General features: G+C 34.6%; 1 protein-coding gene and 1 long non-coding RNA gene across 2 annotated transcripts in view; both read left to right on the forward strand.

The window, feature by feature from the left end:
• Positions 1-15,642, forward strand: part of LOC141448401 (uncharacterized) — a 320,931-nt gene that overhangs the window by 38,605 nt on the left and 266,684 nt on the right. The gene's annotated exons all lie outside the window — the stretch shown is intronic.
• On the forward strand, positions 3,081-14,285 carry LOC141448405 (uncharacterized). The gene is made up of 3 exons (XR_012454998.1): positions 3,081-3,768; positions 3,926-4,065; positions 11,042-14,285. It is a non-coding gene; the product is annotated as an uncharacterized lncRNA (long non-coding RNA).

Below are 15,642 nucleotides of genomic sequence, written 5' to 3' on the forward strand. Positions count from 1 at the left end.
CCCCCCCCGAGAGTCCCTTTAATCGAATTTACCTTAAAAATTACCTCTCAAAAATTGTTTGCAATGAGGATGCAAAGTTGAAAATGCATCAAGTTGAGGATGCAATAGTTGTTTTTGGACTCTTGTGGCAACGAAATGCATATTCCTGGGACAATTCTGAAAGTGCAGTTTAGAAAATTGCGATTTACTCTAAACTGAGAGTTGCAGTGAGGGAATTAGAAGCCAGGACTCAATGATTGGCTGTAACGTGTCCAACTGGGAAAGCGTGCACGCTGTGCAGTTAGCGAGTGAAGTTGGTTGTTCTTCGTCAGTCAACAGATTGGTTAGTATTCATGACCACCGGGTGGTCGCCGGCTGGCCTCATGCAAGCAATTGCTACCGATAATTGTTACCAACTTCCTGTCTGTACTACAGAACCGCTAGTTCCTAGTAACAACTGTTCACTTGATCTCATTTTCTGCCACTCTGTTACTCTTATTATTTAACAAAAACTTTTGCTGACCACTCGTAAGAGGAAGTACATATAACCATTGTAGAGTTTCTACCGGAAATACAGGTTTAACGAAAAACGATTTCACGTGAGGACGAAGATTTGCTTTTACGTATAAGTGGGTGGGATTTTTGATCGTGACTAAAGCCAAAGTTTAAAATTTAAACTACTGGGGATGCGATAGTGCGGTTTTGCGGAAACGGAAGTGCTACTTAACTGAAAGGGTTCTTTTTTCTAACGTGCCTTTGAAGGAATTGGTCCTGCGGCTTACATGCCTCAAACTTAAATGAGGCCTAAATTACGAAGTGGTTTTACGCCAAATTGACATCACTTTTTCTAGTTTTAGGCCTTCAGAGGCCTAAAAGATAAATTATCTCTTTCATTAAACAAGCGACGATCAATGCAACAATATTAGGCGGAAAATACAGTTTTAAAAGCCTTAACTAAAACTAAATTAAAAGAGGCACAATAATGTGGATTTTATTTTCAACTAAACAACTGTTTAGAGGATGTGAAATTGAGTTTCAGATTTAAATTAAAGTTGACACAAGGTCGAATGGTATTTGAAAAGTCTAGATTACACCATTCGGGGAGTTTAATTGAAGGGTGTGTGAACAGGGCATCTCGCCAACCCTTCGACTAGATTGCACCAGTAAAATTGTATCACAAAACCGGTTCATCAAGGGATAATTCATTTTACTTCGTAACACTTATCCGCTAAATGCAACAAGCAAGAGTGTGTTGCAGTTAAAAATTAGGATTTAAAATCAGTAACATGGAAAAATTAACACAATTTAAATTTTGGCTTGTTAAACAAGGCGTTTGTTTTACATCAATTTAATCAAAAATAGCTCCCAGAACCCCGAACAGAATTCACTACGTCCTTGAACTGCGACGTGTTATTTTGCGTTTAATTTTTTTAAAAAAAGTATTGCCTAAAACTAAGCCTATAATTAGGGCGCATTCAGCTTTGGAAACTGCTTAGTTCTTAGTTGCCGGAGGCAGTTAACAGCTTGAACCTGAGATAAGAACAATCTAAAACAGCGATCTCAACCCTTCTGGACTTACTGTAGATTTATTTTTTGTCACTCTCGCTAAAAGTTCATCTAAATGAAAATTCCTATCTAAATTAATTCTGACTTACAGCTGTCAGTGCGCCTCGCTCTAGGGCAAACTACTCGCGGATAATCCTGATACATAAAGTTATTATCTAATGTGTTCTATATATTATCCTTAGTATTTGGATATTGCAGGGAGATTGGCCTCCAGTTTGGAATTAGTTTCTATGCCGACGTTTCCATTATCTTTGTTGTGCTGCAGATCAGGATCAAAAATGAGAATACATTTGTGAATAGAACATCACTCCCTTGCTCTTATCCCAATTTTAGAGTTTGTAACTGTTAGACTCGAATTGAACAGAATCCTAACTCCGTCAAATGTAGCCAAGTGGTCGACTGATGTGTATTGTACTCATAGTTACGATCGTCCAGTTGTACTCCTGTCCACCATTCATAAAATTAGTAACAATTGTAACCAAGGACATCTATTAAACGATTTGAACTTTAACCTTAGCCTAATTCATTTTATCTTTTGTAATAATTTTTTTTTGTTTTTTTATCTATTTTCTTACGTTATAAGACTATTATTATTTTTGATATTTATATTTATTATCTCAGGGAAAAAAATTGTACTTAATGACAAGACTGATGTAAAAGATGAAGTTTTCTTGAAATTAAATTTTGCACTGAATTTTTTTTAAAATTCCAAGATTCTGAGGACAGAATATTTCTTCCTTGCAGTTTTTATTCATCCTAAAAAAGCCTTTTAAAGGGCCCAACAATTTTCGGCCTCAAATAAGAAAACCGAAATATCTTTTTATGTAAATATAAAATGATAAATAGGCTGTGATTCGTGGGCAGTGAGCGAATCCACAAGCAGTTAGAAATACCACCGATAAAAACGTTTATTGTCAAGGCGTTTCAAAGATTTATAGCTGATTCAGCAGATACGGAAGTAGACTGGTGCAACAACCATTCGACTTAACTCTAAATTACCACCGGATATAGTTCATTTCTCTCAGATTTAAGTTCATAAAATACATACTTGTTTAAGGTTATAGGTTATATGTTTAAGGTTATCTGGTTATAAGTTCGGTAGTGCAGCGGCCGAAAGAAAAGTATATTTCGTATTTTCTGGCAAAAAAAAAGATGTCGGGTGTGAAACACTCTTTTCTTACATGATGGTATTTTCTTTTACCTTTTTTTCTTTTTACTTTTTGGTTGAAAAACGTAAAAACCTTAAAATTTACTCCATAGCCACCGATGTAAAAAGTAATTTTGGACCCAAATAAATCAGTTCTATTTCCCTGATGTTTTGAACCCATCCGCCTAAATTTAAGCTGGTCGAAGTCCAGATGAATCATTTTAAAAAAATATAAATTAAATGATACTCGAAAACTCGTGCCTAATTTGTGTTCTCATTTATAGGTGTCGGATAGTTCATCTTGATATAGATGATGACAAACCATGAAAAGCAATTGGCTTGAATCTGTGCTTTTATCCGAATGGTCCAGTGTAAGCCTCTTAAACTTAGGATTTATCACGCCAGTTAGAGGGGGGGGGGGATAAACGATCCGCTTGTGTTTTGGAGGGTGGGTTTGGCCAAGATAAAAATAAAATGCAGAAATAATAATACCAACGGTAAAAAAGAAAAATAAAAAATTATGGTTTATGACGCATTTAACTTTCTGCTTTTATTAACAGTTTTATTCTCTTTTATTATTATTGTTATTATTTTTTTTGTTTACTTCCAGCTTATCCAGATACCCGTAGAACATAGTCAGGCAAAGTTTACAGCCAGTAGAGACATGAGGAATTATATCTTCTGAGATCGTGACAATAATCGTTTAGTTGGATTTAACGATACCATAAATGACGTTGGATCATGTTTTCTTATAAATTTAAACTAAACACAAAGATTCATACAACAACAAGTTTAATCAAGTTTTCTTAGAATATACTTAGATAGATATAGCCTATGTTATGATATATAACCTATGATGTAGGTTATACCTACCTACACGTACACAGTTTGTTTACTAAGAACAAAGGCTGGTTACTACAAAAATAATAATACAAACATTATTCAACTCTGGTTGTGTTATCAACTTAACTAAATTAGTTACATGTATTCAAGTCTAACTTCAGTGTAGTTGTGAAATGATGTTATTTCCTTTTGTGTTCTAAGAATGCTTGTGTAGCTTTAGAATCTATTTTCAAGTAAGAATTATTGTTATGTTGTAAATTAGTTTAACTTCTAATTTTCTGATTACTGTATTTTTATTGTTTATTTTACTAGCAATAATAAGAAAGATAAAATTTTATATTACCAATCTTCTGAACTAAGTTAATATGTTGCTAAATTCTATTGTTGTAGATGTACTGCTTGCCTACTTTCCTCATGTTTTTCATTCTCTATGGGCTGTAAATTTCTGTACATAAAGAGGGAAATAAGAGTGACAATCTCCAGAAAAGAAAGTAAAGATTTGCAACGCTCTCGAATTAAGGTGGAAACTGGTAAATTCCTTTTATTTTTGGAGTTCGTTTCAGTTTTGCAAATTTACTAAAAATAAATATGAAGTTATAGAATTAAGCTTCTTGTATTATGTGAGTTTTGGTACACGAGTAATTTCGGGAGACTAAATTAGTTTCTTGTTGAGATCTTTGTCAAGATATCCTTGATGTTTCGTTCGCAATCATTCACTTTATGTCAGTGTTAATTTTCAAGGTTTTAATTGAGTATGATTTGAGAAAGCATTTAGTAAGTTTTTTTTTTTTTCTCACGAGGTTTGTTGATTTAAAAAAAAGAATGTTAGGTCTCGAAAGAAGAAGATTACGTTCCGTAAGTTGCAAGAACGGTCAGTACCGGGATAGGATTGAAGGTGTGTTAATTCTGAACAGGATGGAACTGTGAAGTAAGACTAAGGAACTGATGACTTTATTCTTACCTTGAATGTCGTTTCCATAGAAATATTTATAAGTAAAGAGGTTTAAAGACGCTTCTAGTTTGCAAAGAAGTCCTTCATGCCATACTTCTCGTGATAACAGCTGTCGCTTGTGGTACTCTGAAGACTGTTCAGTTAGTTCAGTTCTAGGAGTGTTCAGTCGTAGAAAATAGAATTTCCAAAAGTACTCATAACTTTGGCTTCGTTCTGATGGGTCTGCAGGCGCGGCAGTACAGCTTCCGGAATAGTTTTGACGAAGTTAGATGAATGTAACCTTATTAGTCGGATGCTAGAAGCTTGTGGAATGAACATTGCATGTAACAATAAATTTTTCTATTCGAACTGATGCACCTCAAACTTTTGAAAATTCATTTGACAAAGTCAGATATAAATGGTATATATCCGCTTAGATCGTAAGAGATAAATACCTTAATGAACCCCAGACCGATATTTGGATACAAGGAACTATTGTGAGAACCCCACACGATACTAAAGCTTATTACATATTGTGCTGCCCCGTGGCAGTGACTCTTGGAACTAGTTTGCGATAATTTATCGACTGGGACTTTCAAACTTCGTAGCGTGCAATCTTGCCCAACTAATTCCGCCTCTTTCTGGTTCCCATAACAGTTCCTCCCAAATGGGCGATATATCTACGTAACAGGAACCCACACACGTACAATGTTTTCACTTATTAACTCATATCCCTATCCTGGATTTTTTTTAAAAGGCTACTTACCGTAATCTATCCAGAAATTTTTTTTAGCGTCAATGCTAGAATTTATCTTTGAGTGAAAAAAGTATGTATAACTTTATTAAGGATCACAAATAGTACAAGTGTTAACAATAAGAGTGGTAAACGGAAGTCGCGTGTGTGTTCACTCCAGAGATTTGTTTAATGAATTTGAGAAAAATGTGAAACAGGAGATGAAGGATTAGTAAATGTTCTCCTATTATCTATATAAAAGGAAAACGCAGGAATGGGTAGGGGTTTAGCTAAGGATGTACGCTAGATAATGGTATTTTCCTTCCAAAGTAGAAGAAGAAGGGTAACCACTATGTGTTGCCTACATCAATCAGAGCTTTTGGAACCAGGTTTGGTGGGAGTGGAGCTACTAGGAAGCGAAGGGGCAGACAAGGAGTTTAGGGTCTTGGAATTGGATACTACAGCTCCAGAGCTCCGGTTCAGCAGGCCGTATACAGTCGACACACCAATTAGAGATTGCTTGGCGTTGTGCCGCTTTTCCTATTCTGGAGATTTACAACGAAATCAGGACAAGACTTGTCTTAATTGCCCGCCCACAAACAGATCTCCCGCGCCATCTGGATCGTTGGGGGCACTTCGCTCCCTCTGTCTTTCTCTCACACTCACTGAACACATACACACACCAACACATATCCCCTCTTTGTAGCCGCCTCCAGAACACCAGATAGTAAAAGCCGTTTTCTTATCCCAGCATCACTACATTCCTTCTTCCCATTGCCTTCCAATTTGATGATTTACCCTATTAGTTTTGGTAAGTAGTCTTGGCTTGTTTTGCTAACCAAGTGACTAACTCGCTAACACAGTCCAAAAGTCGTGTTCGCTTAGCCAAAGCCTGTACAAATTGAAAAATAGAACGATATTCCGAACAGGGAGCCTTGAATAAAACACCTTTTTAATAATAATATTTGTTCAACAATCGCTGAATGAAAGGCCTATTTTTATTACTAAGGAAGCTCAAATTTCATTTACTTCATTCCTTTGGCCAAGGAAGAGCACAGTGTTCTTCATTTAAAATTAAATCGTCTAATCTCATTAAAACTGTCCGGTAGGACAGTTGTATAAGGGTTGACCATCAAAAACTGCACGAAAAAGTGTAACGTTGAAAAACACCCAACTTTGACAATTTTTTTCTCTTTTTCTATAAAAGATAAAATTCCCAAATTTTCTTTAAATCTAACTCCAAACCATCCTTTATAACTGTAATTTTTTTGCAACCACCCAGATCTAATAGGTTTCGAGAAAAAAGTTGCTGAAAATGAGCAAAAACGGCTTTTTCAAAAATTGTTGTTGTTCTTGTTCTTGTTGTTCTTCTTCTTCTTCTTGTTGTTGTTACCTTTTTTGTAAACAACGTAGCGCCTAAACGCGCAAACCGATTTTCATGAATGAGGTGTCGTTCGATTCGGAATTTTATGTAGATGTGCCTTTTGGGGGTCTCGGCCCTGTACATCGAATGGGAGAGGAGTTAGCCCCCTTTATGTAAGGCCCCCTCCAAAATTATTATTACTAATTACTCTGTAAATCTTGGCCCGATTTTGATAAAATTTGGTAGGATGATAGGGTTAGGGCTCCCCTACCTAACAATAAAGCGACGATCTGCTCTTACACTTGTTAAGGGGAAGTATAGCAATCGTTTCAAATTATCGACACGTGAACCGATTTTCATGAATGAAGTGTCATTCGAATCGAAATTTTGTACAGATTTGTACTTTAAAAGTCTCGACGCTATGCCTCATAAGGAGGGGAGTTCGCCCCACCCAAATAAGGCCCTTTCTAAAACTATTATTACCAATATTTCTACAAAGCTTAGTCCGATTTTGATAAAATTTAGCACGAAGAAGTGATTAAAGCTCCTCTATGTGGCTGTGAAGTGCTATCATGCTCTTACACCTACTAAGAGGAAGTACTGCAATCGTTAAAATTATCAATGAGTGAACCGATTTACATCAATGAATTGTCGTTCGATTCAAAATCTTTGCCTTTTAGGGAGAAGTACTGTAATCGCAGTTTATTTTTCTTGCTCCTCTTAAAAGGAAGTACTGAAATCGCAGTTTAATTTTGCTATTTACGTACAAATACCTTCCTATTTTATTCAAAACGCTTTCTCAAAAAAATGGTTATTGAGGATGGTTTGGGGACCGCAACTATAATCATTCTTTAAAAAGATCTCTCCAGTGGTAGTTACGGTTCCGATTTAACACCTTATCAGGTTATAATGATAGAATAGCTTATTCCAAATTTTAAAAAATCTGTAAAGCAGACGTAACTTTGCAAATAGACAAAAAGGAAAATCTATCCAAAAGGTACAAAAATCTCCTTAACAAAAACTTACAGTTTTAAAAGTTAAGTATAAGGGTTGATTAAACGCCAAAAGGTACACAAATCAGCAGTTCCCAACATTTCATTAATACTTCATTGATATAATTTAAGTAATTTTACTGCATTAACTTTTCCTTCACATTTTTTAGAATTTATTAGATGTCACAGACCCTTATGCTGGCCAGTTCATTCATAATATTTTTTTATTATAATTATGATAAAATGAGTGATGAATTATTCTGAGTAGTCACATATACATGCATGTTAAAGTAGAAAAAAACAAAGTTAGAGTCGGCCACTTTTTAAATTTCAATCACGGAGGATTCAAAACAATATTTCAGTCTTAAATTCGTCTTACCGAAATATTCGTGAGCACAAATAACATACATTTAATAACAAGTAGATTATTCAACAATATTTACTCATTTCTCAATTGTAATTTAATTTAGTCCCCCTAATTTTACTTATGGTAAAATACTGGAATAATTAGCTGTCCTAAAAATATGCATATCTTTATTTTCTTTATTTTATATTACATATATATAACATTGTGGGAAGAACACCTAGATTGAGAATGTAATTGAAGAAAACTATATTATTTGCGATAAAGCCAGATTATTTATTACTTATTATTACAAACGTTTGACTACAACATAAAATAACAATTACTTTAATCAAAGAATGAACTTAAACCAATGATTTTTATTTAAAAATAAAAATAAATGCATAAAATCATTGATGTAAAAAAAGTTTATGAATTTTTTAGCCTCTTATTTTTTTAATATTTTTTATAACGTTTTCTTTTTCACCTGTGATTAATAGTTTGATTATTATAGATAAATAGATATTACAGTCAATCTAAGTTAAATGGTGTGCTACTTGAGTAAATATTTTGTAGACGAAAATGGCCAGCATAAGGGTCTGTGACATCTAATAAATTCTAAAAAATGTGAAGGAAAAGTTAATGCAGTAAAATTACTTAAATTATATCAATGAAGTATTAATGAAATGTTGGGAACTGCTGATTTGTGTACCTTTTGGCGTTTAATCAACCCTTATACTTAACTTTTAAAACTGTAAGTTTTTGTTAAGTAACCTATTATGACTAGAACATTGCCAGTTATAAAGCAAACTGTTCTCTACAATTCGGTAAAGAAATAATTGAATTCTGAACAATGCGAAGAGAGTTATAAAGGTTTGAAATTTGAGGGAATTTAAAAACCTCAAAAATTCAATCGCGTATATCTCGTAACCTATTGAGATTAAAACAATGCAGTTTATACCAGTTATAAAGCAAACTTTTCTCCATAATTGGGTAAAGAAACCATTGAATTCTGAACAATGCGAAGAGAGTTATAAAGGTTTGAAATTTGAGGGAATTTAAAAACCTCAAAAATTCAATCGCGTATATCTCGTAACCTATTGAGATTAAAACAATGCAGTTTATACCAGTTATAAAGCAAACTTTTCTCCACAATTGGGTAAAGAAACCATTGAATTCTGAACAATGCGAAGAGAGTTATAAAGGTTTGAAATTTGAGGGAATTTAAAAACCTCAAAAGTTCAATCGCGTATATCTCGTAACCTATTGAGATTAAAACAATGCAGTTTATACCAGTTATAAAGCAAACTTTTCTCCACAATTGGGTAAAGAAACCATTGAATTCTGAACAATGCGAAGAGAGTTATAAAGGTTTGAAATTTGAGGGAATTTAAAAACCTCAAAAATTCAATCGCGTATATCTCGTAACCTATTGAGATTAAAACAATGCAGTTTATACCAGTTATAAAGCAAACTTTTCTCCACAATTGGGTAAAGAAACCATTGAATTCTGAACAATGCGAAGAGAGTTATAAAGGTTTGAAATTTGAGGGAATTTAAAAACCTCAAAAATTCAATCGCGTATATCTCGTAACCTATTGAGATTATAACAATGCAGTTTATACCAGTTATAAAGCAAACTTTTCTCCACAATTGGGTAAAGAAACCATTGAATTCTGAACAATGCGAAGAGAGTTATAAAGGTTTGAAATTTGAGGGAATTTAAAAACCTCAAAAGTTCAATCGCGTATATCTCGTAACCTATTGAGATTAAAACAATGCAGTTTATACCAGTTAAAAAGCAAAACGTTTCTCTACAATTCGGTAAAGAAATTTTAGAATTTTGTGAAATACCATGAGAGATATAATGATTTGAAATTTGAACGAGTTGGAAATCTTCCAAAATTTAACCTTCTATATCTTGTTAACTATTGTCTCTAGAATATTGCAATTTTTTACTTGATATGGAGAAAAAACATTTCTGTACGATTTGGTAAAGAGTTCATTAAAATCTGAAAAACACTGAGAGTGATATAGCGGTTTGGAATTTGAACTAATCTGAAATCCATTAAAATTTAATCTCTTATAATATTAACAAGTATAATCACTAGAACATTGCAATTTATACCAGTTATATAGCTAACATTTCTCAACATTATGAAAAAGGTAACAACAGCAACACTATGATCGAGAGCAAGAATAACTTGAAAATTCTTGTTTTTTTCTTATTTTCAACAACTTTTTACTCAAAATCAGTTCTATTTTGGTTGATGCAATTTTACCGTTATGAAGGAGCCGTCGCCATATATTTTAAATTATGTTTTAAGTATTACTTAGGAAGGTAAGGTTAAAGTAAAGTTTTAATTATGTACGTCAGCTGATCTAATCTTCCAAATTGAAATTAGTTATTTTTCAAGTCCTACTTACTTGGTCGATTGAAGTTTCCACATCCATGCTGTTGCGGCATTTATTTATTTTTTATTTTTATAGTTTCTACGAATTTCCATTAAATTTGGTTTGCAGATTTGTAACCTTTAGATTTATAACCTTTTCCCAGTCAAATTTTAATAGGAGTCGTACAGAGGAAGATTGAGGTTTAGCTCTGCAGTACCACAAAAGGTTTTATATTTAAGTTGGACATAGATAAGTCTACTATTATTTTGTGAATTTAACAGGGTTATTGAGTTTGCTAGTGTTCTGTGGGTATCTGTGAACATCATTGCTACCCACATTTTATTTTTAATCATTTACACACATCATTGTCAGTTTGAGGCAAAATTATAGCAGTACTGAAGAAGACCCAATTTCAGTGCAGTTGCAGACCCCAAACTCCAGCTGTAGTTCCTGGAGTATACTGTGTCCCGTGATGTGTACTTTGTGTGCTTTGTTTGCATTTTGTTTCATCACGTATGTAGATTAGTAAAACAAACACTAAATTCCTCACTCTTGCCAACCATGGGGGCTTTTGCGCTATCCACTTTACAAAAACCACTAAACAAGCATTCAACTACGTTTCTCTGTTCGCTTTTTCATTGTCGTTTGGAAAAAAAGCAAATATGGCGTTAAATATGTTTTCCAAAACCAAATTTTTCCAAACATTTTACTAAAAACCTTATTATTTATTTATATTATTATTATTTTTAGATCTGAAGATATTTTTAGCATGGCACTGAATTATTCCAATTTGTAAATCTGTATTAATTTTTCTCACGAAAAGGAAGGGCTGCAATCGTGCCGAACTCACTCACTGGATGTACATGTTGTTTTAAGAAGAATCGCTAATACGGAAAAATTATTGTTCACCATCTTGTGACAACCAACTGAACTAACTTCTGAGTGTAAATGATAAGTATAATTAGATGAATTACCGTAAGAGCAAGTCACGTGAGTATTCCCAACATATGTCACACATGTGGTGAGAAAGTTTAGCGGATGTTTTTTCTGTTGTTAAGGCGGCATTCTTTGAAGGCACTGGAGTTGTGAAGAACGGGGAGCGAATTACCAGAGACGGAGGGTGGCCTCTAGACGACCTTTGTCTGGAGAGCGGGCCAGCTTTAGCGTAGATTCTCACAACTTAAACTCTCATTAGAAGCAAGTTTTTAGTTTTTTGTTTGCTTTTCTCGAAGAACGCTCAGCACAATCCGCTAAAAACTTCTACTAAACACAGCATATTCTCTAGTTAATTTAACCTACTTCCAAGTTGTGCGCTTGAGAAGTGGCTAGACAGGGTGTACATATAGTGTGCCAAGTTTTCATTGTGTCGGCAAAGCTTGGGTTAACACCCGGTTTCCACCTCCTCCCGCTCCGCAACCCCGGCCGGGTTAACCTTATAGGGTACTTCTAGTGAAACTTTCCACTTTTTACGACCACCCACGAACAAACGTTTGCAGTGTTTGTTCAGTTGGTTAGTATGTGTGTGTGTATGTGTGGGACGGAAACCCAGGAACAAAGAGGTGACTGAGACAGTCGGACAAGAGGAACAAAACAGTAGTAATATGAAGAACAAAGAAGAAAACAGAAAGGACTCTTGTATGAGAGTTTTTCACTGGCACAGTTTTTCCTGCGCCGAGGAAAACTTAATGAAACTTTCTCTTTCATTTCCTTTCCTACTTCGTGGCGCTTCCTTAGAAATACATATTCCTACATTACTTCCTTTTACACTTCGTAGAAGATAATATTACATTCTTACTGATTTCTACTTTTTCTTATTCTGCAAGAAAACAAAAGAATTGTAAACCTTACAGAATCCTTATTTTGCAGTCTATCCATTTTAAGATCATCCTGAAACCGGAAAAGTGGTTTATTTTACAAAAAGCTTCACTCTTTAGTGCCCTTGATTAAGGTCAGAAATCGAAATTATTTGCATAATATTGCAGAACGATTCTTGACAGACATACAATATTACAAATGATGTTAGCCTGTACAGTTTACAGGTTAGGTTAGGTTAGGTTTGTAAATACCAAAAAGTGTGTGCTCCAAGTTGGTAAATAAAGTTCGGTGAAAATTAATTAAGTATCCCGGTTGTACTCCCAGCCACAGAGTTTATTATACAGGAAGCCAGAAAATACACAAACCCATGAAAACTTGAAAAAGGAGTTTTAATTTCCTTCAACAACTTTTCTTTAGCCGAATGCTTTGATTTAATATTTTCCCTTTTTTTTAGAAAAGTAAATCTTTTTGACGCTAACAATGTCTATTACAATTCTAGTTTCCCAACCAATGTAGACAGGAAGGCAGTCTGGTGCGTACTGCCAATTCAATTGTGCTGCCACGCCCACAGATAGCGTAATTGAAAATGGCAGATTTGTGTTTTTTTTTTTTTTTAAAAAAAAGCTGCAGGGTAGTGAATGAATTTTTTTAAAACATAATATTTTCAGACCATCTCGTTTACAGCGCAATCGCCCAGTCTGACTTCAGTAGTCATTGCCGCAGGTTTCATAGCTGAAAGGTGTAAAGTTATTGATCTTGATTGTTAACCTTGTGTTTGTAAATCTCCCCTCCCCACCTAACATAGATAAGTTTCTACGTGACTTACCGACAGATAATGTATTGATACAGATACTTCTTCAGCAGAACCTTCTGTGCAATCGTCTGACGTAGTTAATGATTCTCAACTCCTGTAAAATATTGATTCTGTACCTAATGTGCTTTTGTCAAAGTTCCGATTTCGAAGTTTTGCGCCTATTCAGTCAGGTGTTTTTTAAATTTTACTTTTATAAAGTTGACTATAACCTAGGATTGCAAAAGCATTTTAAAAAAAAAGCTTTTTGGCTGAGAATTATATTCGCAATTTTTTTTTAAAAAAAAGGATAAATTATTTTAGTGGTGTTTGGTTATGTTTTTGAACAAAGAAAAAGTGTTTACCATTGTTGCCAACTGTTTGTTTAGGTCAGATTTTAATTTTCAAAAACTTTACTTGCACAAACTATAGTAAGGAAAAACCCGTGGAAGGCAACACTGAGAGACATACTGCGGACAACATTCGATACTTTGGATCGATACTTGTGGGTTCAATCTTTCGTAAAATTTGAACAGTTAGAAGTTCTATCTTCGATTTTATTTAACCAACTCTCTTGTTAAACGAGTGCCGTTCTGTGTGGCCAGTATTGAGCTAAAATATAACTGAAGCCTGTAGCAGCAGAAGGTCCAATAAATAAATATTGAAAATACATAAATTTTCCGGTCGTAGATTCTGCTTTTACTCTGCCACTAAAAGCAACACTGGTTTGAAAACTATTGGAAGTAAAAATGTTAGTTCATTTGATTTTGTCCAAACTATCGATAAAATGACAATTGGACTACTGTATTGCTTGAAAAGGAAATATAATTTTCCTTATTTCCAATGTTTAGAATTTCCGTTGAATAGTTTTTTCCATCGTACTTGAATAAAACACCTTCAAACACACTGCTTGAGGGAAGCCTGCAAAAGACATCTAGCACTGAAAGTAATTTTACTACAATGAAGTGAAAGCTATGAAAAAGAACTAGCATATGTGAAAAACACTGAAATTTCGATTGGATTGAACTTTTAATTTTCCGCTAACTGTAAGTTTCAAGGTTATAGTAAAGTAAGTAAAGTAAAGTAATCGCCTATTTATTAAGGCGGGCTTTACATCCAACTACCAATTAGGTGTCGTGGACGGAGGCGACTAGCAAACTTACTTTACTGTAAATTCTTTTATTCACCATTAAATAAAATCCAAGGCCTAGAGACCAGGAATCGAACCCACTAACCAACAATACATATTAGTTTTGCAGGTCTCGCCTCTAACCGCTCGGCTACCGTGGCGCCTGCTTCAAGGTTATAATTTGTATTTTACTAACACTGGCTTGTAAAACATATTTTCAAAAAGCGTGGTTTTCTTTGTATAAAATGAAGGTAACTTTATTTGGTCTTTTTGTATATAATATTTTATCCCTTGTTCATATATTATTGGGTTTTTCTTCCCTATTTTACGAATTCTACAAAAGCGATGTCGTAAAAAACCTCATTACAGTAGGTGTGTCTCCTTAAAATACGAGTATACAGCCTAGTACGAGATCTAAGCTTATAACCAATAGAAACAGTGTACTCCGCAAAGCCAGACGGACACAGGAAGTTCGACACTACTCCGTGAGATCCGGTACCCAGACCTCAGAAGAACATCCTCGAGAGAAAAGCATCTCGTTCCAGTCACCTGGATCATTAGGGCACGTAATGAAGACGGAAATGGGGAGGTTAGGGAATTGAAGTTTCAACTTAATACATTATTTCCAAGCGGAAGTTTAATGTCCAAAAAAAAAAGCGGAAAGCGGCCTGAGCCTGTGCACTTAATGATGATTCTAATTTTGGGCCAGGCAGTAAAATTTAACGATTTCCACTCAATCTGACAGGATGTAATCCCCAGTGTACTGCAGGAGCGCAATACGAGTTGCTTGGTGTGAAGGTAAAAAGAAAAAAATCTTAATTTACTGCTTGGCTTTTACGATCTACAACATGAGTGCCTTTTCTGGTATCATACTTATCTCTTTCTTTCTCTTTTTTTTTAACAACGGTTTTTACGCTTTTCCACGAAGATTTTGTTGAGTGGAAAAGCGTTGAAAAAAGAAAAACAAAATCAGAAAATAATTTTACCTTCAATATTTAGTTTCCAGAGGCGGAATCTAAACTAAGTGGACACTTTTTATTAGCACAGTGAGCATAGTTATACTTTCTCCTGCTGCTGTGTGCTTTCCGCTGGAAAACAAGTTCAAAGGTCACTTTCAACACGTTCAACTTTTTCCAACCCCCCCTCGCCAAGCGGAAGTGAGACTTTTTTTATTGAAGTGATTTCTCTAAAATAGTTCCAACGAGTTTCTTTGAATGTCGCGTACTATTTGCTCTCCTAAACTCCTACCACTTTCTCTCGGGAAAACAGGTTTTCCAGTAGTTTTCAGATGGTCTGCTTTGTCGAACTTCCCTTCAGAATAATTTACCATTTCGCCACCTGTCAGTAAAAACAAAGGAACATTGCTAAAATTATAAATATCTTTGACTTTAGATAGGATAACCGGAAATACAAGATTACAGAACGAGTAAAGATGTTTGAAATGTCTAAAAGGATTATTGTGCCTTCAGTGTACCCATGATCAATATAGAAGCTCTAGGAAGTGGATGCTGGCAGTTAGAAGTAGGGTAATTCTCTCCCTAGATACTCTGGATGTGGTTCCTCCAAATTGAAAGAATCTAGGAGAGTTTTTTGTTTGGGTGTTTCCTCTCCAAAGTA

This window comes from Rhodnius prolixus, unplaced genomic scaffold (genome assembly GCF_049639745.1).
Source record: "Rhodnius prolixus isolate KJV_2025 unplaced genomic scaffold, Rpr scaffold_25, whole genome shotgun sequence".
Lineage (NCBI taxonomy): Eukaryota > Metazoa > Arthropoda > Insecta > Hemiptera > Reduviidae > Rhodnius > Rhodnius prolixus.